The 25,179-nt window shown below is 45.0% G+C and overlaps 1 pseudogene; it reads right to left on the bottom strand.

Annotated features, from left to right (window-relative positions):
- Positions 1 to 291: 291 nt before the first annotated feature.
- LOC147647070 (serine/threonine-protein kinase pim-1-like) lies at positions 292 to 24,046 on the bottom strand (annotated as a pseudogene).
- Positions 24,047 to 25,179: the final 1,133 nt, after the last annotated feature.

Here is a 25,179-nt window from a genome sequence, read left to right as displayed (position 1 = left end):
GTGTCTCCAGCAGCAGCCCCAGCTGGTAACAGCTTCTCCAGGGGCTCCTTCTCCTTGCCTAGGGGCCAGACCAGGCTGTCAGTGCTCTGCCCAGGGTCCCAGCCATCAGTGAAGCAGACAAGCAAAAGCAGGGGGAATGGTGGCCACCAGTGCTTGCCACACCAGGTGTCCAGCTCAGCTCCAGCCCAAGAGCTGTGTGTTCCCTTCTGATGACCCCTGCTCAGAGCTACAGGCACGACAAAAACAGCCTGGTTTGCTTTGCCACCGATTGCCAAGAAATGTGTGGAGCTGTTACCTGCCAGGCCCCTGGATCCAACTGTGCATGTGGATCTTTCCCATCTCCTAGGGCAGATGAACAGCCTGCATCCAAGGATCTTGGAAAAGGTCTTCTAAGGATGGCCTGACCGAGGGTTGCATGGACAAACACCTCTTAATAATATCTTGGCATTCTGAAGAGAGAAACCAGGAATCACCAGTCAGTTGGAGAAGTTGCTGCCCCCTTCCAGTGCCCAGGCCATGCTGGGTGTACCCAGAGCTGGGCCTCAACTTCCCCATGGATTCCCTGTTTGCAGGAGAGCAGGACATGTGCCACCTCCTCAGCAGCTGCCAGAGCAGGATGCTCATGAGCCCACAGCTGTCTCCCAAGCCCAGTGTTCCCCCTGTGCCCAGAGATGAGGATTCACCTTGGGAGAGCCGTCGTGGGAACAAGATCCGCCCCCAGATGATCTGCTGGCCCCTCATGAATGGGTGCTTCCCTATGACCAGCTGGTAGAGCAGGAGGCCCAGGGACCAGATTGTTGCTGCCTGGCCATGGTAGCGTTGCTGGTGGATCCACTCTGGTGGGCTGTAGGACAGGGTTCCTGTGGAACACAGATGGAGCTCATCAGGGGGATGCTGCTGCTCCCAGAGCCTGGCCCCAGCATCCCTGGGCATGTGGGGGCTGCCCCAGCGGCACACGGGGTGACCCACTGCCCTCTTGCCAGCACCTGGCACTTGGCTACAAACCCAGGGCTGGAAAATAAGCACCTGCTGCTGGAAGAGGGCAGCATAAGCACAGGGGAGGCCCAACCATGACAAGCAAATAAAAACCTACCCCATGGTAGAGAAAACACACTCTCCTCCCTGCCTGCATGGCCTCCAAAACATTGTTAATAGGCCAAGGCAAACGTGGGGAGCAGAGGAGTTCAAGCCCTTCCTCGCTGACTCACTAAACTCTCTGGGGCATGGGGTCAGACCCCCGCCCTCTGCTACCCCCATGGGGGTTTTTGTCAGGCTGGCTGTCCCAGCCCCAGCCCAGGGCACAGTGGGTGCTGAAGGCTCTTGGCAGGGCTGGCAGCTGGCCCCCCTCACACCCCCATCCAAATCAATTTGCCTCAAGCATTGATCTCATCCTGGCAGCACCACGAGGAATCCCCGGTGCCACAGCCAGGCTGGGCCATGAGACGGCCAGGAGCATCCCCTGCGAGGGCTCACCTGCAAACTGGGTGTAGGCTGTGTCTTGCAGGAAGGCGCCACAGCCAAAGTCGATCAATTTCAGCTGCCCAGTGGCCAGGTCGAGCAGGATGTTCTCCGGTTTTATGTCCCTGTGCAGGACTCCGCAGCTGCTGCAGTGCTGCACGGCCTCCAGCACCTGGCGAAAGAGCCCCCGAGCCTCCTCCTCTGGCAGGAACCTCCGCTCCGCCAGCAAATGCGAGAGGTCCTGGCACCGCTGTGGACGCTCCAACACTAACACGAAGCTGTCGGGGAGCTCAAGCCACTCCAGCAGCTGAATGACTGCAGCACAGCCAGAGGACACCCTGTCCAGCAGCACGATCTCCATGGGAGCACGGGTGCCGTCGGGCTGCGGGAGGAGCACGGTGCTGTCAGTGGGGCTGAGGCCGGGCCAGGGCCCTGGGACCCCTCAGCCAGCCCGGGATGCTCTGCACACCTCGCTCACCCCACGCCCGCTCTCCCCGCAGGGCTCTCGGCGGCTCCCACCCCGCCGGGCCCCGGCTCATCCCTGCCCGGCACGCCCCGGCTTCTGCCGCTGGCCCCGCACACTCACCAGCTCGCCCCAGAGCCGGACGCGATCCCGCGGCACACATTTGATGGCCACCTGCGAGCAAGGAGCAGCAGAGCCTTGAGCTCGCTGCCCGCCCCGCCGCGCCCCCGCCATCTCCTCCGCCCCCTCCTCCTCCTCCTCCTCTGCCCACCGCTCACCGGGGCGCCGTCCGAGAGTCGCGTGGCCGCGAAGACGCTGCCGAAGCCGCCGCGCCCCAGCAGCGGGCCCAGCTCGTAGCGCTGCTGCAGGGCCTCCTGCGCCTTCCCTGGGGGCGAGTCGCGGCCATCAGCGCTCGGCCCGGGGACAGGAACGTCCCCCGAGCGCTCCCCGAGCTCCCCGGGCCGGGCATCCGCAGGCGTTCCCTCATTGGAACGCGGCAGCGGCGGCTCGGGGCCAGCGGCCGCGCTGCTGAGCGGCGGAGCTCGGGCCGGGGAAGCCGCAGCGGAAGCGGCGGCAGCGGCCGCGCCGCCTGTGTCCTCCGCGGGCACCGGGAGGAGCCGGGGCCGGGGGCAGGGCCGGGGTCGGGACCGGAGCTGGGGTCGGGACCGGAGCCTGCGTCGGGGCCGGGGCCGGGATCGGGCAAGGCGGAGCCAAAGGGCAGCGATTCCGCCCCAGCCCCAGGCAATGATGCCCGCCCAGCAGCGCCAGCGCCAGCACAGCCAGAGCCCAGCGGAGGCGAGACCACGGCGGGACGGCCGGGGCCGGGGCCGGGGCCGGGGCCGGGGCCGGGGCCGGGGCCGGGGCCGGGGCCGGGGCCGGGGCCGGGGCCGGGGCCGGGGCCGGGGCAACCCCGCCTGGGCCCGTGGGCGGGACCGGGGGCGGGCCGGGGGCATGGCCCGGGCGGGTACGGGCGGGTACGGGGAGAGGGAACGTGGAAGAGGGGGGGACGCAGGAAAAGGGAGACCCACAGAGAATGTGGGACAGTGGGAAAGGGAGAGGAGAGACAGAAAAGTGATAAATTGGCTGCTTTCGCTGCTTTCACTGCTGCTGCTGCCGCCGCTGCTGCTGCTGCCGCTGCTGCCGCCGCTGCAACTGAAGCACCGGGACCGTTTGTCCCCGTGTCCGTTTGTCCGTTGCCCGCTCGGCCCCGGCCCGAGCCCCGCACTCCCCGGGCAGCCCCTGAGCCTTGCCAAACACGGGAACTTTGCCGTGTTGAGCCAAGAGCCAGAGTCTTGACTCCTGCACAGGGGCACAGGAATGCCCTTGGCTGCTGCTGTGCCTTGTCCCTGCTGAGGGTCAGGCACCATCTGAGCACATTCCCTGAATGCAGAATTTGTACCCGACCCAAGCACTGCACTTGTGTCTCCAGCATTGCTTTCCAAGGAAAACAGGGCAAGGCAAACTGGGTATAGCTCATGGTATTTTACAGTGTCTAAAACTTGCCAAGTCTCAGATCTTAGAGGTGAGATCCATTTGGAATGAATGGGATGGAGAAAGTGCAAGATGGAAAAGGGGAACATAAAAATAAATAGAGAAAAATAGAGAAAAACATATTGGTTGTTTCTTTTGATTTGATTTTCATTTCATAAGAAAGTTGTTTCAATTTTCCCAGAATCTTCTCCACAGTCACGTCTGTTCTTTCCAAAAACCTGTCCTGGAGAACAAGGCGCAGCTCCTGTCACAAGATGTGCCCCCAGCTGCAGCTTCTCTTGGCTTCCCACACTGTGACTGCAGCACAACTCTTGCAGCAAAGCAAGACAAATATTTGAAGCACTTGACAACTTGTTCTTTCTTTTCCTTGTGGACAGGGGAGTTGTGCCATTGGTAAGGTTTTCACTGTTACTCTTCTAGCCAAAGAAAACATGATGAGGTACCAGGAATTGTTAGGGAATACAAGCCTGGCTGAATGTGGAGAAAGAATCTCCAGGGTGTGCAGCCAGAAGTGGAGAGCTGATCATTCCAAATGCCCCATGGACATCTTGAAAGTGATCTGGAACATGAAGATGGGCTGACAGAGAGAGTTTGTTTCTGTGTTCAGTTTAGATGATTCTACATCTCTTGCACTGGGAGAAATCAAGAGCACAATCAGTTGATGATAAGCATCAGAACATGATAAGCTGGACCTCTCTGGATGACAGAAAGAATGTGAAAAGGAGAAATGTAGGGAATGACTTGGTGAACTTTGTATATAAGAAGGTACATTTTTTCCTAATAATTTCCAGTTCATTCCCTTTGTTTTATCCTTTTAAAAAGGCCAATTGCATCTCAGATTCCCCATGAAATGAGAACCCTGAGCTTGTGGGACTGCCTGAAAGGTGTCCTGTTCCTTTTTCTTCAGCTGCTCAATAGAAACAGTGAAGCGAGTTGGGGAGTTCTGTTTTTTCTTTCTCCTGGTCGTATTTTTCATTTTATTTGCCACTGTAAAGGCAATTTCTGTGATGGCCTCTGTCAGTTGATTCTATTTCAGCAGCAGCAGCAGCAACAGGGCTGTGTTTGAGCACTGCAAATGTGACCTGTGTGGCTTTAATTCTCTTTGATTTTGTGCTCAGGGCCTTGGGAGCATTTGGAGATCTACTACTCATGAGGCCTTTTTAACAAGCAGTCCGAGTTCCCTGTCAGAAAAGCACAGTGGGTCGCACTGATTGAAAGAGGCAATTGCAGCTGTACTGCTAAAATTCAAGTGGCAAGCAGAAGAGGGGCAAGAGCAGCCAGGATCTCCAATTGCCAAGGCCAAGGCACCAACAGCCTCCTGCTGTCACCTCAGGGTGAATAAAACAGTGCTGAAAACAGCGCTGGAACCCGATAATTTCTTCCTCTGAGGGCTGGCTGAGGGCAGCAGAGGCGGGCCTGAGGAATCAGGGCTGTTTGTGGGGGATTGTTGCTGTAGTCCAGAATTGCCCTGGCAAAAGGCCTGGGAAGCCGAGGCAGGAGCAGGTGGGAAGGGCCGGCGCTGCCGCTGCTCGTGGCCGGGAGCCCCGGCCGGGCCGGGCCGGCGCCCGCTGCGCTGCGGCTGCTGCTGCTGCCAGAGCCGGGCGGGACTCGGGGACAGGGAATGGACACGGGGGGACAGCAAAGGCCTTGGGGGCTGCAGGGATGTTGGCACTGGGGCCATCGCCAGCACAGAGCTTCAGCCCGCAATGAACCCCGAGGGAAACGCTGGGGAAAGGCTCCATTCAGCCTTTGTTTACTCGTCGCTATGAAGGGACCGAAATAAAAGCAGAAAGAGCAGGGCCCGACCCCTTCTCCTTTGGAAGGAGCCCCGCGCCTGGAGCTGAGAGGGGCCGTGAGGAAAAATGAGGGGCCATGAAGGGCTTTGAGAGGCCATGAGGGACCTTGAGAGGCCATGAGAGGTTTTATGGGGCCATGAGAGGTTCTGTGGGGCAATGAGGGGCTGTGAGGGGCCATGAGGAGCCTCAGCCCTGGCAGGAGGGGGTCCCACCACGTCCCCAGGGCAGGGCCGCCGTGAGGGGCCGCGAGCGCAGACGTGGCAGCAGAGCGGGCTTGGGGCACCTCTGGGAGGGGATGAGACCCTTCCCCAGCTCCAAACCACACCAAACCCAGCATTAACAGGATTTTCCGTCTTTAGAATCCACTGGCAACTTGGAGTTGAGTGTCCAGTTTAATTCTGGTGGGAAAAACAAGGGAATTTTCCCAGTGTGTGACATCCAGCATTTGTTATTTATGTCTAAGATTTAAAAGTCTTGACAATGAAAAGTAATACTAAAAAATAATAATAACAACAACAAGACCAAGAAATAAAGCCCCGAATCCCAACAGTCAGCTGAGAAACATGTTTTTGTTTGTAGTAATAGAGTAGTACTAAAGAAATAAATGAAAGGGATTTAATTTGTAATTCAGACAAAAGATGTTTCATCTTTTTCCAAGGTTCTGGTCCCCTTCCTCCAGGGTCATTTCCTTTACTCACCCACTTTCTAATAGCTAGAAGGGAGTTAAGGCCATTGGAAAAGACAACAGCTCCTGTTTCCAAGATTAGCAGCCACCACTCCAGAGACCCTGAATTGCCCCCAGGCACGTGTGTGCACTTGAAGGGTGAGCGGGTTTTGGAGACAGAGATCTCAAACTCCTTCTAAGGCTGTGAGAAACCCACAAGTGGCAAAGTATCATTGTGGGTCAGCTCCTGCTGAAATTCCATTCCCCCACACCCTCCAAATGGGCAGGCAGGGCTGGGCTCTGGCAGGGTTCAGTTTTGAGTGCCTTGTGCTCCCTGGCATGGAAGTGATCCTATGAACTCTGGTATTGATGGACTGTGGTATGGCTGCTGAAAGAGGAGGGGGAATCTCAGGAGACAGGAATGTCTCTCGTTCTCCCTTCTCCCTGCAGAACCCCCTCTCCAAAGAGAAATGCCTGTGCCGGGTTTCCATGAGACCCCTTCCATCAGGCCAGTGTCTGAGCCACTGTGTGGTCTGCAGGAGCCAAAGCCAGAGGAGTCCCAATATCAGTCACCCCACGGTCCCAACACAGCAGGAGAAAGCACTGCTTGCAGTGGGGCTGCTGATCTGTGACCTGTCCTGGTTCCATCCACCCCACTCCTCTCAGCCACAGGCACCAGAAGGATCCCAGGAAAGCCACAGTGCTGTACCAGATGCCAGGAGCACTCCCTGCTGTGGCCTCAGGGATGCTGGGTGACCTCGTCAATGAGGATCTCTAGCTGGTGATGGAATGTACAGTTACAGCAGAGAACGTTGCTTGTTTCTAGAACTAGAACAAAGATCCCAGATGGAACAAGCCTTGCTGGTTATAGTCAGAAGCATCAGTGACCAAAAGTTGTATTTCCTTTGGTTTGGTCACTTCTTTGTTCCTTCTCAGTGTTCAGGCTGGGCTGTGGGGTGTCCTCATTTGCTGCATTTTCTGAGCTCCTCTTGGATCCTTTGAGCAATAGGTTGTGCCCTCTGAGGATCCTTTGTGCTCCTTGGTGACCCAGGAGAACCTTGCAAACAATTTTTGGGGGAGCTGCTGCTGTGATGTCACAGGAACGTTGCCTTGTCCTTGTGGTGTTCCCATTGCTGTGGGGCACAGAGGCCTCAGTGTCAGAGCGGCTCTGGGCACCTGCTCATTGCCTGAGGATCCTCCTGCCTGAGGCATTCTCAGCAGCCAGTTCAGCCCCTGATGGGTGTCCTTCTGTCCTTGCAGGGGGACAGAGAGTCTGCAGACATGTGCAGCACAGCCAAAATGATCCAGCAAGTGGTTGTTGCAGATTTGCACTCTGGACTCTGGGGCTTCTTATGGGTATTTTTTAACTCACTGGGCCCTGAAGTTGAGGATTTCCCCAGGTGCACCATATGTGCCTTTGGGATTGCTGTGGGCTTTCTGTTCATCCTTTGGAACGGAGGTGATTTTGAATGAAAATTGCCATTAAGATGCCATTTATTTGGGAGAGCTCCTGCCAACAACTTCTTAAAAAAGGGGTTGTTTGTAGCCAGCAGGGTGTGCACAGCATTGGAATGGAGCCTTGGGGGGTTCTGTTCCCCAAGAGGAGAGTCTGTGGCAGCGGACCCTGGCACTCCCTCTGTTTGCTCACCCAGCCAAAAACTGGACACAGCCTTATATTTTGTGCTGTTCTCTTGCTTGCTGTGTGATCCAAAAGGACTGTGACTCCAGGAGGGAAGTTGTGAAAGTAAAATGCTCTCTCTTGGCATTAACTTGTTGTGTGGGATTTGCCAGCAGAGGCAGCTTTTTCTCCTAACAGCATCTGGTTCAGGTGAAGGTCCCCTCACACATGGACACTGGGAAGCTCCTTCTTCAGTGGGCAGGAAAAAAACCTTTGGTGTTCAGAGATCCCAGCTGTTCCCTTTCAACACCAGTATGAGTCCAGTAAGCTCCAGTATGATCCTTGTCACATGCCAGCACTCCCAGGATGGTCCCATTTGCCTCTGACTAGATCAACCCAGTCAGTCCCAGTATGATGCCTTTGGCTCCCAGCACGCTCCCAGTTGCTCCCAGTCACCCCCAGTATGGGGGATGATGTGCATGGTATGTTCCCAGTCATTCTCAGATACTCCCAGTATGAGTCCAGTCACTCTCAGTATGATCCAAAACTGTATTGGTGGGAGGCTTCATGGAATCCTGGAGACCATTGTGACACTCTAGGGCCCCATGGAACCGTGGTGACACCAGCTTGGCTGGGAGTGTTGATGTGCTGCAGGGTAGAAGGGCTCTGCACAGGCAGCTGGACAGGCTGGATCCAGGGCCCAAACCCAACAAGGTGAGGTTTAACAAGTCCAAGTGTTGGGTCCTGCACTTTGGCCCCAACAACCCCTGCAGTGCTACAGGCTGGGGACAGAGTGTCTGGACAGCAGCCAGGCAGAAAGGGACCTGGGGCACTGATGGACAGCAGGCTGGGCATGAGCCAGCAGTGTGCCCAGGTGGCCAAGAAGGCCAATGGCTCCTGGCCTGGATCAGGAACAGTGTGGCCAGCAGGAGCAGGGCAGGGATTCCTCCCCTCTACTCTGCACTGGTTGGGCAGCACCTCGAGTGCTGTGTCCAGTTCTGGGCCCCCAATTTATTTAGGAAGGTCATGGATGGGCTGGAGCGTGTCCAGAGAAGGGCAACAAGGCTGGTGAGGGGTCTGGAGCACACAAGTCCTGTAAGTGATAGTAAAAGGTCTCAAAATGTTAGAAAATTTGGGGACTTATAAAGTTAGTTAGGTTTGGAAAGGCCTTGGAAAAGTTGGCCCTGGGAAATGTTAGGCCTTGTACTTGCTAAAAGTCAGGTCAAAATTGCACCTGTGTAATCAGTAGATGATCATGATACAATTATTAGATGTGATTAGCTGTAATTATTGTTTAAAGAACGTGAGGAACAATGTTAGGGGGCTGGGGTGGATCAGGAGAAATCCATGCTTGGGTAAAAACAATGCATACAATAGAACAATGTAAGTTTAATAATTAATATGTGAGTTATATAATGCTAGACTATGAAAATATGTTCAACCCAAAACCAAGATGAGAGAGATTTGGGTATGTGTACCCCTGACACCCAGATCTCTTAATAAAGCACCCGCATATAATCATTTGTGGTTATGTGTGTTCCTGAACGCTAACAATTTAATCAGATTTTACTGGAATTTTCGGAGATATTTGTGGAATTTTGTGTAATAATTGTTGAATTCTGTGGGATGTTTCTGGAATTTTGTGGGATTTTTGTGGAATTTTGTGGGATACTGATGAGACTTGAAAAATTCTGAGGGATTTTTCTTCGATTTTGTGAAAATCCGTAAAGATTTTGTGGGATGGTTCTGGAAAATGGTAGGGTTTTGAGAAGATTTACAGATTTTGTTGGGATGTTTGTGGAATTTTTGTGGGATTTTTCTGGAATTTTCTGGGATGTTTCTGGAATTTTGAGGAATTTTGACTAGACTTGAAGAATTTTGAAATATTTTTCTTAGATTGTGTGGAAATTTGTGGAGATTTTGTGGGATGTTTCTGGAATTTGGTGGAGTTTTGTGAAAATGTAAAGAATTTTGTAGGAGGTTTCTGGAATGTGCGGTTTTTTTGAAATGTTGTGGAATGTTCTGGAATTTGGTGAGATTTGGAGAAGACTTGAAGAATTTTGAGGGATTTTTCTAGGATGTGTGGAAATTTGTAAAGTTTTTGTGGGAAGTTCCTGGAATTTGATGGGGTTTTGAGAAGATTTAAGGAGTTTGTTGGGATGTTCATGGAATTTTGTGGGATTTTTCTAGAATTTTGAAGGACTTTGAAGAGACATGAAGAAATTTTGAGGTATTTTTCTTAGATTGTGTGGTAATTTGTAAAGATTTAGTGGGATATTTCTGGAATTCGGTGGGGTTTTGAGAAGACTTAGGGAGTTTGTTAGGATGTTTGTGGAATTTTGTGGGATTTTTCTGGAATTGTGTGGGATGTTTGTGGAATTTTGTGGAAATTGGAAAAGTTTTTGTGGGATGTTCCTGGAATTTGGTAGGGTTTTGAGAAGGTTTAGGGAATTGTGTGGGATGTTTGTGGAATTTCGAAAGACTTTGAGGAGATACGAAGAATTTAGAGGTATTTTTCTTAAATTGTGTGAAAATTTGTGGAGATTTTGTGGGATGTTTCTGGAATTTGGTGGAGTTTTGTGAAAATGTAAAGAATTTTGTGGGAGGTTTCTGGAATGTTGTGCGATTTCTTTGAAATGTTGTGGAATGTTCTGGAATTAGGTGAGATGTTGAGGAGATTTGAAGAATTTTGAGGGATTTTTCTGGGATGTGTGGAAATTTGTAAAGTTTTTGTGGGAAGTTTCTGGAATTTGGTGGGGTTTTGAGAAGCTTTTTCTAGAATTTTGTGTGATGTTTCTGGAATTTAGTAGGGTTTTGATAAGACTTAGGGAGTTTGCTGGGATGTTTGTGGAATTTTGTGGGATGTTTCTGGAATTTTGAAGGACTTTAAGGAGACATGAAGAATTTTGAGGTATTTTGCTTATATTGTGTGGAAATTTGTGGAGATTTTGTGGGATATTTCTGGAATTTGGTGGGGTTTTGAGAAGATTTTTCTGGAATTTTGTGTGATGTTTGCGGAATTTTGTGGGAAGTGGAAGAGATTTTGTGGGATGTTTCTGGAATTTGGAAGGGTTTTGAGAAGATTTAGGGAATTGTGTGGGATGTTTGTGGAATTTCGAAAGACTTTGAGGAGACATGAAGAATTTTGAGGTATTTTTCTTAGATTGTGTGGAAATTTTTGGAGATTACGTGGGATGTTTCTGGAATATGGTAGGGTTTTGAGAAGATTTAGGGAGTTTGTTGGGATGTTTGTGGAATTTTGTGGGATGTTTCTGGAATTTGGTGGGATTTTTGTGGAATTGTGTGGGATGTTTCTGGAAATTGAAGGACTTTGAGGAGACATGAAGCATTTTGAGGTATTTTTCTTAGATTGTGTGGAAATTTTTGGAGATTTTGTGGGATGTTTCTGGAATTTGAAAGACTTTGAGAAGTCATGAAGAATTTTGAGGGTTTTTTTAGATTTTGTGGAAATTTGTCAAGATTTTGTGGGATATTTCTGGAATTTGGTAGGGTTTAGAGAAGATTTAGGGAGTTTGTTGGGATGTTTGTGGAATTTTGTGGGATGTTTCTGGAATTTTGTGGAAATTTTTGTAGATTTTGTGGGAAGTTTCTGGAATTTGGTAGAGTTTTGAGAAGATTTAGGGAGTGTGTTGGGATGTTTGTGGAATTCCGTGGAATGTTTTTGGAATTTGGTGGGATTTTTGAGGGATTTTGCAAGATGTTTCTGGAATTTCGTAGGGTTTTGAAAAGATTTTTCTGGAATTTTGCGGGATGTTTGTAGAATTTTGTGGAAATTTTTGGAGATTTTTGTGGGATGTTTCTGGAATTTGAGAGAGTTTTGCAAAAATGTAAATAATTTTGTGTGAGGTTTCTGGAATTTGGTAGGGTTTTGAGAAGACATGAAGAATTTTAAGGTATTTTTCTTTGTGTGGTAATTTGTAAAGATTTTGTGAGATATTTCTGGAATTTGCTAGGGTTTTGATAAGACTTAGGGAGTTTGTTGGGATGTTTGTGGAATTTTGTGGGATTTTTCTGGAATTTGTGGAATGTTTGTCGAATTTTGTGGAAATTGGAAAAGTTTTTGTGGGATGTTTCTGGAATTTGGTAGGGTTTTGAGAAGATTTAGGGAGTTTGTTGGGATGTTTGTGGAATTTTGTGGGATGTTTGTGGAATTTTGTGGAAATTTTTGTAGATTTTGTGGGATTTTTCTGGAATTTGGAAGGTTTTGAGAAGATTTAAGGAGTTGGTTGGGATGTTTCTGGAATTTTGAAGGACTTTGAGGAGACATGAAGAATTTTGAGGGTTTTTTTTAGATTTTGTGGAAATTTGTCAAGTTTTTGTGGGATATTTCTGGAATTTGTTGGGGTTTTGAGAAGATTTTTCTGGAATTTTGTGCAATTTTCGTAGAATTTTGTGGAAATTTTTGGAGATTTTTGTGGGATGTTTCTGGAATTTTGAAGGACTTTGAGGGGACATGAAGAATTTTGAGGGTATTTCTCAGTATGTGTGGAAATTTGTCAAGATTTTGTGGGATATTTCTGGAATTTGGTGGGGATTTACGAAGATTTTTCTGTAATTTTGTGCGATGTTTGTGGAATTTTGTGGGAAGTTGAAGAGATTTTGTGGGATGTTTCTGGAATTTGGTAGGGTTTTGAGAAGATATAGGTAGTTTGTTGGGATGTTTGTGGAATTCCGTGGAATGTTTTTGGGATTTGTTGGGATTTTTGAGGGATTTTGCAAGATGTTTCTGGAATTTGGTAGGGTTGTGGAAAGATTTTTCTGGAATTTTGTGGGATGTTTGTGCAATTTTGTGGAAATTTTTGGAGATTGTTGTGGGATGTTTCTGGAATTTGGTAGGGTTTTGAGAAGATTTACAGATTTTGTTGGGATGTTTGTGGAATTTTGTGGGACTTTTCTGGAATTTTCTGGGATGTTTCTGGAATTTTGAGGAATTTTGACTAGACTTGAAGAATTTTGAAATATTTTTCTTAGATTGTGTGGAAATTTGTGGAGATTTTGTGGGATGTTTCTGGAATTTGGTGGAGTTTTGTGAAAATGTAAAGAATTTTGTAGGAGGTTTCTGGAATGTGCGGTTTTTTTGAAATGTTGTGGAATGTTCTGGAATTTGGTGAGATTTTGAGAAGACTTGAAGAATTTTGAGGGATTTTTCTAGGATGTGTGGAAATTTGTAAAGTTTTTGTGGGAAGTTCCTGGAATTTGATGGGGTTTTGAGAAGATTTAAGGAGTTTGTTGGGATGTTCATGGAATTTTGTGGGATTTTTCTAGAATTTTGAAGGACTTTGAAGAGACATGAAGAATTTTGAGGTATTTTTCTTAGATTGTGTGGTAATTTGTAAAGATTTTGTGGGATATTTCTGGAATTCGGTGGGGTTTTGAGAAGACTTAGGGAGTTTGTTAGGATGTTTGTGGAATTTTGTGGGATTTTTCTGGAATTGTTTGGGATGTTTGTGGAATTTTGTGGAAATTGGAAAAGTTTTTTGGGATGTTCCTGGAATTTGGTAGGGTTTTGAGAAGGTTTAGGGAATTGTGTGGGATGTTTGTGGAATTTCGAAAGACTTTGAGGAGATACGAAGAATTTAGAGGTATTTTTCTTAAATTGTGTGAAAATTTGTGGAGATTTTGTGGGATGTTTCTGGAATTTGGTGGAGTTTTGCGAAAATGTAAAGAATTTTGTGGGAGGTTTCTGGAATGTTGTGCGATTTCTTTGAAATGTTGTGGAATGTTCTGGAATTAGGTGAGATGTTGAGGAGATTTGAAGAATTTTGAGGGATTTTTCTAGGATGTGTGGAAATTTGTAAAGTTTTTGTGGGAAGTTTCTGGAATTTGGTGGGGTTTTGAGAAGCTTTTTCTAGAATTTTGTGTGATGTTTCTGGAATTTAGTAGGGTTTTGATAAGACTTAGGGAGTTTGCTGGGATGTTTGTGGAATTTTGTGGGATGTTTCTGGAATTTTGAAGGACTTTGAGGAGACCTGAAGAATTTTGAGGTATTTTGCTTATATTGTGTGGAAATTTGTGGAGATTTTGTGGGATATTTCTGGAATTTGGTGGGGTTTTGAGAAGATTTTTCTGGAATTTTGTGTGATGTTTGCAGAATTTTGTGGGAAGTGGAAGAGATTTTGTGGGATGTTTCTGGAATTTGGAAGGGTTTTGAGAAGATTTAGGGAATTGTGTGGGATGTTTGTGGAATTTCGAAAGACTTTGAGGAGACATGAAGAATTTTGAGGTATTTTTCTTAGATTGTGTGGAAATTGGAAAAGTTTTTGTGGGATGTTTCTGGAATTTGGTAGAGTTTTGAGAAGATTTAGGGAGTTTGATGGGATGTATGTGGAATTTTGTGTGATTTTTCTGGAATTTGGTGGGATGTTTCTAGAATTTTGTGGGATTTTGGCTAGACTTGAAGAATTTTGAAAGATTTTTCTTAGATTGTGTGCAAATTGGTGGAGGTTTAGTGCGAAGTTTCTGGAATTTGGTAGGGTTTTGTGAAATTGTAAAGAATTTTGTATGAGGTTTCTGGAAGGTTGTGCGATTTTTTTGGAATGTTGTGGAATGTTCTGGAATTTGGTAAGATTTTAAAGAGACTTGAAGAATTTTGAGGGATTTTTCTAGGATGAGTTGAAATTGGAAAAGTTTTTGTGGGATATTTCTGGAATTTGGTAGGGTTTTGAAAAGATTTTTCTGGAATTTTGTGCGATATTTGCGGAATTTTGTGGAAATTTTTTGTGATTTTTGTGGCATGTTTCTGGAATTTGGTGGGGTTTTGAGAAGGTTTAAGGAGTTTGTTGGGATGTTTGTGGAATTGTGTGGGATGTTTGTGGAATTTCGAAAGACTTTGAGGAGACATGAAGTATTTTGAAGTATTTTCATAGGTTGTGTGGTAATTTGTGGAGATTTTTGTGGGATGTTTCCGGAATTTGTCAAGGATTTGAGAAGATTTAGTGAGTTTGTTGGGATGTTTGTGAAATTCCGTGGGATGTTTTTGGAATTTGTTGAAATTTTTGTGGAATTCCGTGGGATGTTTCCGGAATTTGGTAGGGTTTTGAGAAGATTTTTCTGGAATTTTGTGGGATGTTTGTGGAATTTTGTGGAAATTGGAAGAGATTTTGTGGGATGTTTGTGGAATTTGGTAGGTTTTGAGATGATTTAGGGAATTGTGTGGGATGATGTTTAGAATTTCGAAAGACTTTGAGGGGCTATGAAGAATTTTGAAGTATTTTTCTTAGATTGTGTGGTAATTTGTGGAGATTTAGTGGGATGTTTCTGGAATTTGGTAGGGTTTTGAGAAGACTTAGTGAGTTTGTTGGGATATTTGTGTAATTTTGAGGGATTTTTCTGGAATTTGGTGGAATGTTTGTGGAATTTTGTGGAAATTGGAAAGGTTTTGTGGTATGTTTCTGGAATTTGGTATGGTTTTGAGAAGATTTAGGGAGTTTGTTTGGATGTTTCGGGATTTTTGAGGGATTTTGACTAGAATTGAAGAATTTTGAGTTTTCTTAGATTGTGTGCAAATTTGTGGAGATTTTGTGGGATGTTTCTGTAATTTGAAAGACTTTGAGGAGACATGAAGAATTTTGAGGGTTTTTTTTAGATTGTGTGGAAATTTGTCAAGATTTTGTGGGATATTTCTGGAATTTGGTAGGGTTTTGAGAAGATTTTTCTGAAATTTTGTGGGATGTTTGTGGAATTTTGTGGTAATTTTTGAAGATTTTGTGGGATGTTTCTGGAATTTGGTAGAGTTTAGAGAAGATTTAGGGAGTGTGTTGGAATGTTTGTGGAATTCCGTGGAATGTTTTTGGAATTTGGTGGAAATTTTGAGGGATTTTGCAGGATTTTTCTGGAATTTGGTAGGGTTTTGAAAAGATTTTTCTGGAATTTTGCGGGATGTTTGTAGAATATTGTGGAAATTTTTGTGGGATGTTTCTGGAATTTGGTGGGATTTTGAAAAGATTTAAGGAATTGTGTGGGATTTTTCTGGAATTTGGTAGACTTTGAGGAGACATGAAGGATTTTGAAGTATTTTCATGGATTGTGTGGTAATTTGTGGAGATTTTGGTGGGATGTTTCCGGAATTTGTTAGGGTTTTGAGAAGATTTAGGGAATTGTGTGGGATGTTTGTGCAATTTCGAAAGACTTTGAGGAGATATGAAGAATTTTGAGGTATTTTTCTTAGATTGTGTGGAAATCTGTAAAGATTTTGTGGGAAGTTTTTGGAATTTGGTGGGGTTTTGCGAAAATGTAAAGAATTTTGTGGGAGGTTTCTGGAATGTTGTGCGATTTTTTTGAAATGTTGTGGAATGTTCTGGAATTTAGTGAGATTTTGAGAAGACTTGAAGGATTTTGAGGGAATTTTCTAGGATGTGTGGAAATTTGTAAAGATTTTGTGGGAAGTTTCTGGAATTTGGTGGGGTTTTGAGAAGATTTTTCTAGAATTTTTTGAGATGTTTCTGGAATTTGGTAGGGCTTTGAGAAGGTTTAAGGAGTTTGTTGGGATGTTTGTGGAATTTTGTGGGATGTTTGTGGAATTTGTAAGACTTTGAGGAGACATGAAGAATTTTGAGGTATTTTTCTTAGATTTTGTGGAAATTGGAAAAGTTTTTGTGGGATGTTTCTGGAATTTGGTATGGTTTTGAGAAGATTTAGGGAGTTTGTTTGGATGTTTCGGGATTTTTGAGGGATTTTGACTAGAATTGAAGAATTTTGAGTTTTCTTAGATTGTGTGCAAATTTGTGGAGATTTTGTGGGATGTTTCTGGAATTTGAAAGACTTTGAGGAGACATGAAGAATTTTGAGGTTTTTTTTTAGATTGTGTGGAAATTTGTCAAGATTTTGTGGGATATTTCTGGAATTTGGTAGGGTTTTGAGAAGATTTTTCTGTAATTTTGTGGGATGTTTTTGGAATTTTGTAGGATTTTTGTGGGATTTTGCAGGATATTGCTGGAGTTTGGTAGGGTTTTGAAAAGATTTTTCTGTATATTTGTGGGATGTTTGCGGAATTTTTGGAAATTGGAAGAGTTTTTGTGGGATGTTACTGGAATTTGGTAGAGCTTTGAGAAGATTTAGGGAATTGTGTGGGATGTTTGTGCAATTTCGAAAGACTTTGAGGAGACATGAAGGATTTTGAGGTATTTTTCTTAGATTGTGTGAAAATTTGTGGAGATTTTTGGGGGATGTTTCTGGAATTTGGTAGGGTTTTGCGAAAATATAAAGAATTTTGTGGGAGGTTTCTGGAATGTTGTGCGATTTTTTTGAAATGTTGTGGAATGTTCTGGAATTTGGTGAGATTTTGTGGAGTCTTGATGAATTTTGAGTGATTTTTCTAGGATGTGAGGAAATTTGTAAGCTTTTTGTGGGAAGTTTCTGGAATTTGGTGGGGTTTTGACAAGATTTTTCTAGAATTTTGTGAGATGTTACTGAAATTTGGTGTTGTTTTGAGAAGGTTTAAGGAGTGTGTTGGGATGTTCGTGGAATTTAGTGTGATATTTCTGTAATTTTGAAGGACTTTGAGGAGACATGAAGAAGTTTGAATAATTTTTCTTAGATTGCATGCAAATTGGAGGAGATTTTGTGGGAAATTTCTGGAATTTGGTAGACTTTGAAGAGACATGAAGGATTTTGAGGTATTTTTCTTAGATTGTGTGGAAATTTGTGGAGATTTTGTGGGATGTTTCTGGAATTTGGTGGAGTTTTGCGAAAATGTAAAGAAGTTTGTGGGAGGTTTCTGCTGGAATATTGTGCGTTTTATTTGGAATGTTGTGGAATGTTCTGGCATTAGGTGAGATTTTGAGGAGACTTGAAGAATTTTGAGGGATTTTTCTAGGATGTGTGGAAATTTGTAAAGTTTTTGTGGGATGTTTCTGGAATTTAGTGGATTTTTGAGAAGATTTAGGGAGTTTGTTGGGATGTTTCTGGAATTTTGTGGGATTTTGACTAGACTTAAATCATTTTGAAAGATTTTTCATAGTTTATGTGCAAATTTGTGGAGATTTTGTGGAATGTTTCTGGAATTTGAAAGACTTTGAAGAGATGTCGTGGTTTTAAACGAATAACTGAGAAAATTACTTATTTCTTGCTGTGAGATATGGATTAGAACAAGAGCAAAACAGGCCTAAAACTTAAAAGGAAAAAGGAAAGTTTATTGACAAACTACAATAATAAGAACACCAGAATAAACTTCCAGAAAACCTTTTCATCCCCTATCTACTCACTATTTCCTTGTTCACATGACAACAGAGACAAAAACTTTGGAACTTTGATGGTTAAAACAGTCCCAATTCTTGCTACAGTCTTTTCACCAGTCTTTGTAGAGAAACAGAAGTTTCTTCCTGTTAATTTATGGAGTTTCTCAGAAGAAAACTATTTTTGTTATAGTTTTCCATTGCCGTAATGTTTGCTGCCCAGAGCTGCTATTATTCGAGCCCACTCCTCCCATTTTCACATCACTCTGAGGTTTGTATGGGCCATGAGTCTAGGGGTAGCATTTTTAAGGGTAAGTTATTCAAACGCAAAAAGTCTTCTTCATCTGTTCTGTGAGCTTCACTAGAAAACAGTTTTCTCATTGCCTCTCAAGGCTTCAAATCTCCCAGCACTTCACTATACCACAATTACTCTACTCTTTACTCAAATTTACACTTTGAACACTTTATTCCTCTCTAGATTCTGTATCATGAATTAAAGGAGTTCTTTTCAGAACTGTCCATCTCCAGAGTTTTAACAGAAAGATATTTCAGCTTAATTAAAGCATCTTCTTAATTCTCTACCTTTTCTGAAGCTTCTTTTCTTTCCTGTCAGTGGTAGTTTATAAAGTCTCTTTTCATGTTGATCACTCTCTCTCTCTCTCTCTGGATAAAAAGATTAATCCGCAAGTCTCATCTGGGTAATGAAAGAGTTAAAATCTTGCCCAGGCTTTTTGTAGGTGGTTCGGAGATCTCTGCCGAACAGGAGCTGGAGCCGTCTGCGATGGAAGGTTCCTCATGGCTGCTCTGGAGAGTGTAGTCGCCGCTCCAGCCCGCTGCAAGTCCAGGGCCTCTCTCTTTCTTCACTCGGCATTTTCCAGTGAATTTAGTTACAGCAAAACCTGCAGCTGAGCCAGAGATCGGTTCGGCCCGGCCCGGGCCCGAGGAAAACCTTCCGCAGGCCCCCCGCCATCTGCCAGCCGGGACACGCGGCTGGCCCCGGCCCCGGCCCCGCCCGGCCGCATGGCCTGGGCAGGGAAGGGGAGGCCTGGAGCTCTGCCACCCTTCACAGCCAGGAAACAAAGAGAACCAAGAGAGCTCTGGTTTTACACTTTAAGGTAGGGTTCACAAGTTGATCCCACTTTTCAATGGCGTAAACTGCTGTCAATTCTCAGCAATGACCGATAATTGGTCAGGAGAAAAGACTCCAGGCAGTTCCCAGCAACTCCAACTCCCTTAAAGGTAAAGTTAACTCCATGACAATATGATTATATTCTGTTTTAATTAAAGGTTTCGAGCTAGGACAGCAGTGCTGCCCACAATTTTTCATCAGTTAGTTCTTTTTGAGGCTAAATTTGATTAATGAGAGGGGTTTCCCTCTCCACTGTTTCTTTGGTGAGTAAGCATTCTTTGAATTTTTAACCCATTCCTCTCTTCGGGCCACTGGCAAGAGATGGGTCTCATTCCTTTCTTCATCTAATTGTTTCTGCAAAATTTCAACTAGGTTTTGAAAGGAGATGTCATGGTTTTAAACCAGTAACTAAAAAATTACTTATTTCTTGCTGTGAGATATGGATTAGAACAAGGGCAAAACAGGCTTAAAACTTAAAAAGGGATAAAGAAAGTTTATTAACAAAACTACAAGAATAAGAACACCAGAATAAACTTGCAGAAAACTCTTCTATCTCTCACTACTTGACCATTTCTTTGTATACATGACAACATAGAGACAAAAAAAAAATTTTGAACTTTGGTGGTTAAAAACAGTCCCAATTCTTGTTACAGTCTTTTCATCAGTCTTTGTAGAGAAACAGAAGTCTCCTTCTGATAACCTATGGAGTTTCTCACAAGAAAACTATTTCTGTTACAGTTCTCTGTTGCTCTGATGCCAGCTGCCCGGAAATCTGTCATCAGTTCTCTCATTTCACATCACTCTGAGGTGTGTATGGGCCATGAGTCTAGGGATGTCATTTTAAGGATGAGTCATTCAAAGGCAAAAGTCTTCTTCATCTGTCTCTGTGAGCTTTCCTAGAAAACAGTTTTCTCATTGCCCCAAGGCTTCAAAATCTTCGCTTTACTCAGTTCCAGCAACTCACTGTATCACAATTACTCTCTCTTTTGCTCAAAAATCCACACTTTGAACACTCCAAGCTTCCCAATACTCTGTCATGAATTAAAGGAGTCTTTTTAAGCTACTATTGTCCATCTCCATAGCTTTAACAGAAAGGTATTTCAGCTTGTAAAGCATCTCCTTATTCTCTCTTCCCCATTTAAAACTTAACTCTTTTCCTCACTGTTTTTAGTGGTTTTATGATGTCTTCTTCATGTTGATTGTCTCTCTCTTTCTCTGTCTTTCTGGGAAAAAGGAGTAATCTGTATGTTTTATTCAGGTAGTAAAAGAATTAAAAGCTTTAGAAAAGCTGCAAGAGTTCATGGTGTCAGGTTTCAGTCCAGCAGCAGAAACTGAAAACTAAACCAGGTTGGCCGGCTCTGCTTTCTTTTCCTCCGCGCCTCCCCCGCCCCCGTCCCCCCCCCTTTGTCCTCTGCGGCCTTGTCCGGCTTGGCGGGGGAGGGGGCAGGGGAGAAGGAGGAGGCCACGACAGAGCCTTGTTACCTTTTCAGAAGCCAGAAACAAAAGAGCGGACCAGAGTGCTCTGACTTTACATATTAGGGCGGTGTTCACAGTTTGAATTCACTTTTTAATGGTCAAAACTGCTGTCAGTTCTTAAAAATGACTGATAATTGGTCAGGAGGAAAGTCTCCCATCAGCCACCAGCACCTTCAACTTCCTTAGCTCCTAAAATCACTATAAAGGTAAAGCCACCCCATGACATCAATTAAAGACAGGAATGGGAGCGTGGTGGGGAAAAAGGGTTTCTAGAAGTTCTATTCTGCATTCTTAACCTTGTAGTTTGGTTAATAAACTTACTCATTCCTTTAAGTTTGAAGCTTCTTTTGCCCTTCTCATCATCCACATCTCACAGCAAGAAATGAGTAAGTTTTACAGTGATTTTCTAACTAATGCTTTGAAACCACGACAGGCGTAACAGAGAGTGGAACACTGGGGCTGTGCTTGCTGTGGTGTCACAGAAAGGAGAACACTGGGGCTGTCCCTGCTGTGGTGTCACAGAGAGGAGAACACTGGGGCTGTCCCTGCTGTCGTGTCACAGAGAGGGGGAAATTGGGACAGTCACAGCAGTGGTGTCACAAAGAGGAGGACATGGTAGCTATCACTGCTGTGGTGTCACAGAGAGGAGAACGCTGGGGCTGTCCCTGCTGTGGTGTCACAGAGAGGGGAACACTGGGGCTGTCACTTGTGCTAGTGTGTGTTAGATTGACATTTATGAAAAAGAGAGAAACAGCTAAGGAAGTTAAGGTTGCTGGAAACTGATTGGAGTTTTTTGTCCTGGCCAATACCTGGCCATTTCTGGAATTGACAGTATTTTTGCCCATTGAAAAGTGACATGAAGCTGTGAACACCACCCTTTCAATTTTAAGCCTGGGAATTTCTCTTTCTCTTTGCTTTCTGGCTTTTGAAGAGGTAACAGGGCTCTGGTTCAGCCTCCGCCGCTCCACGTCAGACAAGGCCGCGGCGGGGAGCAGGGCTGGCTGGAGTTCTGCGGTTCCTGGTGCTGGATGGCGACTGTGAAGTGACAGGAGCCCCTTCCCAGAGGGGCTGAAGCCCTTGCAGGGCTCGCTGCGCCTTGTGCAGCGGGGCTGCCGGGTCAGGCCACGTCCTGGCTCGGCTGCAGTTTCTGACGCTGCTGGCTTTCAGCAGAGACTGCCGAGGAAGGGGAGGGAAAGCTCTTGAGCTGCGGCGTGCTGAGACAGTGGCCACACTCCTCCAGAGCAGCTACCAAAAATCTTCCCAGGCAAACGGCTCCAGCCGCTGCCTCGGCAGAGATCAAGGCCTGGGCAAGAGTTTAACCCTTTCACTAGGCAGATGAGACTTGCAGATTAATCCTTTTTCCAGAGAGAGGGGAAGAGAGAGGGATCACCATGGAAAGAGACAGCATCAAGGATCAAAGGCAGCAAGGGAAGGAATTAACCCTCAGATGGGAAGACAAAAAGGAGATGCCTGAATAAGCTGAAGTTTTCTTTTGTTCAAGCTATGGAGAGGGACAATAATGTCCTGAAAAAACTCCTTTCATTCCTGAAAGAGTATTTTGGGGGGAATGGAGTATTTCAAAGTGTAGATCTGAGCGAAAGTAATTCATTGATAAAGCTGAGTCAAGGGTGAAGTGGTTGTAATCCTAGGAGATGCTGGAAGAGAAAAGGAGAAGTGAGAGTTGTTGAAGATTTGTGGCTCTTAAGAGACAAAGCAAAAATTTCTGTTTCCAGAGATGGTCACAGAGACAAATGAAGAGAACTTTTGCCTTGGAAGATCTTATCCTTCAAAGGACACCCCTTGAATCATGGCCCAAGAACACAGCTCAGAGTGGTGTGAAATGGGAGGAAAGGACTGATGGCAGAGTTTTCTGGGCCACTGGCATCAGAGCAATAGGAAGCCACGAGAAAATGGTTTTCTTATGAAAAACTCCATAGACTGACAAAAAAGAACTTCTTTTTCTCGACAAAGACTGCTGAAAAGACTATAGCAAAGTTTGGACTGTTTTAACCACCAGGGTTTGGTTTTTTTCCTCTATGTTGTCAATTAAAGACAGGAATGGCAGCGTGGTGGGGAAAAAGGGTTTCTAGAAGTTCTATTCTGCATTCTTAACCTTGTAGTTTGGTTAATAAACTTACTCATTCCTTTAGGTTTTAAGCTTCTTTTGCCCTTCTCATCTTCCACATCTCACAGCAAGAAATGAGTAAGTTTTACAGTGATTTTCTAACTAATGCTTTAAAACCACGACAGGCGTAACAGAGAGTGGAACACTGGGGCTGTGCCTGCTGTGGTGTCACAGAGAGGAGAACACTGGGGCTGTGCCTGCTGTGGTGTCACAGAGAGGAGAACACTGGGGCTGTCCCTGCTGTGCTGTCACAGAGAGGTGGAAACTGGGACATTCACAGCGGTTGTGTCACAGTGTCATGGGGTGGCTTTACCTTTATGGTAGTTTTGAGAGCTAAGGAAGTTGAAGGTGCTGGTGGCTGATGGCAGTCTTTCCTCCAGACCAATTATCAGTCATTTCTAACAATTGACAGCAGTTTTGACCATTAAAACGCAGAGTCACCCTTTGAACACCTCCTTAAGATGTAAAGTCAGAGCACTCTTGTCCTCTTTTGTTTCTGGCTTCTGAAAAGGTAACAAGGCTCTGTCTTGGCCTCCTCCTCTCCCCCCCGCCCTCCAGGCCGGACAAGGCCACAGAGGGGGGGGGAGGAAAAGAAAGCAGAGCCGGCCAACCTAGTTTAGTTTTCAGTTTCTGCTGCTGGACTGAAACCTGACACCATGAACTCTTGCAGCTTTTCTAAAGCTTTTAATTCTTTTACTACCTGAATAAAACATACAGATTACTCCTTTTTCCCAGAAAGACAGAGAAAGAGAGAGACAATCAACATGAAGAAGACATCATAAAACCACTAAAAACAGTGAGGAAAAGAGTTAAGTTTTAAATGGGGAAGAGAGAATAAGGAGATGCTTTACAAGCTGAAATACCTTTCTGTTAAAGCTATGGAGATGGACAATAGTAGCTTAAAAAGACTCCTTTAATTCATGACAGAGTATTGGGAAGCTTGGAGTGTTCAAAGTGTGGATTTTTGAGCAAAAGAGAGAGTAATTGTGATACAGTGAGTTGCTGGAGCAGGGTGAAGTGAAGATTTGAGGCCTTGAGGGCAATGAGAAAACTGTTTCCAGAGAAGCTCACAGAGACAGATGAAGAAGACTTTTGCCTTTGAATGACTCATCCTTAAAATGACATCCCTAGACTCATGGCCCATACACACCTCAGAGTGATGTGAAATGGGAAGAGGAAATCTGATGACAGATTTCTGGGCAGCTGGCATCAGGGAAATGTAAAACTATAACAAAAGAGGTTTTCTTGTGAGAAACTCCATAGGTTAGCAGAAGGAGACTTCTGTTTCTCTACAAAGACTGATGAAAAGACTCTAGCAGGAATCGAGACTGTTTTAACCACCAAAGTTCTAAAGTTTTTTGTCTCTATGTTGTCACATGTACAAGAGAATGGTCAAGTAGTGGGGGATAAAAGAGTGTTCTGGAAGTTTATTCTGGTGGTTTTATTCTTGTAGTTTTGTTAATAAACTGTCTTTATTCCTTTTAAGTTTTAAGCCTGTTTTGCCCTTGTTCTAATCCATATCTCACAGCAAGAAAGAAGTAATTTTTTTAGTTACTGCTTTAAAACCATGACAAGGCCATCGCCTGCCCTTTTGGAACGACGCTCGCCTGTTGCTTAGGACCAACTGACCCATGTTCAACTGCTGTTCACATGGAACCCTGCTCCACTTCAGCCTTTGTAAGAGATGGTCCGAAGATTCTCCCATCTGTCTTACAACTGCTGCAAGGAAGGACCCTGAATATCACAAGGGACTCGGTACAGGGGCTCTGACCTGGTTGAGGTGGATGCTTGCCAAGTGATTGGTTGCCAGTGTGCTTGCTGTGCTGCCATGGTACACTGCCCTCATTCCTGCTGGCGAGAAGAGATTTGTACCACACATCTGCCCCCCCCGAGCAATGGGTTTCATCACAATGGTCATCAATCTCTTCTGTTTTTGGCCTTGTGCCCCTCGCTTTGTAAAAAACTATAAAAAACACCCAAATATAAAATAAAATATAATTTAATAATAATAATAATATAAAAGAAATAATTCTATAATAAATATAAAATTTATTTCTATAATAAAATATAAACATAATAATAAAAACTATAAATATTATAAAATAAAATAAAAATTGTAAAATAAACCCAAAACTTACTTTCCTTTGAGATCTCACCAACAGACAGAAGACTCTGCATCCGTGGATGGCGGAGTGGACTTCGACATTGGTAGCTATAATCCCCTTACTCTCTTTCTTTGTGCTTTGCTTTCTCCTCTTTTCCCTCTATCGCATATTAGTACTGATGAGCACTCAGTAAAGTGTGTTCTGCTGTTTGAGTCCCTGGTTTGCTGATAATCTTTTGTACTCTACGATCAAATAAAAGAGCCACATCACGAATCCCACCTTGTGGATCATGACATAAATTGGCATCAAGGACAGGATTCTGAGAGACAGAAGTGGTTGCAGGTTGTTGTGCAGTCGGTATCAGGGGAAGGACGTTTCGCTTCAGCCGCCCCTAGCCTGCCACGCTGCTGAGCAGTGTTTAGAAAGCAAGGGAGGCGACTCGAATTTCTCACAAACTGCACATGCCCAGGTGAAAAGCACCCCTACACTCATTTGAGGGCTCTGTCTTCAGAATTTCACAAGGGATCTTCGAGTGCAAAAGGTGGGACTGATATTTTTTTCTATTTTGACTGCTTGGTGTAGCAGAGAGACCAGCAGATATTTTAAACTGAAAGAGTCACAAGCAGATTTGGTCTCTTCACCCATTCAGGGAAGCAAAGGG

This window comes from Cyanistes caeruleus, unplaced genomic scaffold (genome assembly GCF_971803275.1).
Source record: "Cyanistes caeruleus unplaced genomic scaffold, bCyaCae1.hap1.1 HAP1_SCAFFOLD_69, whole genome shotgun sequence".
Classification (NCBI taxonomy): Eukaryota; Metazoa; Chordata; class Aves; order Passeriformes; family Paridae; genus Cyanistes; species Cyanistes caeruleus.
The sequence above is the reverse complement of the archived record's forward strand: the minus strand, read 5'-3'. Positions and strand labels throughout refer to the sequence as shown.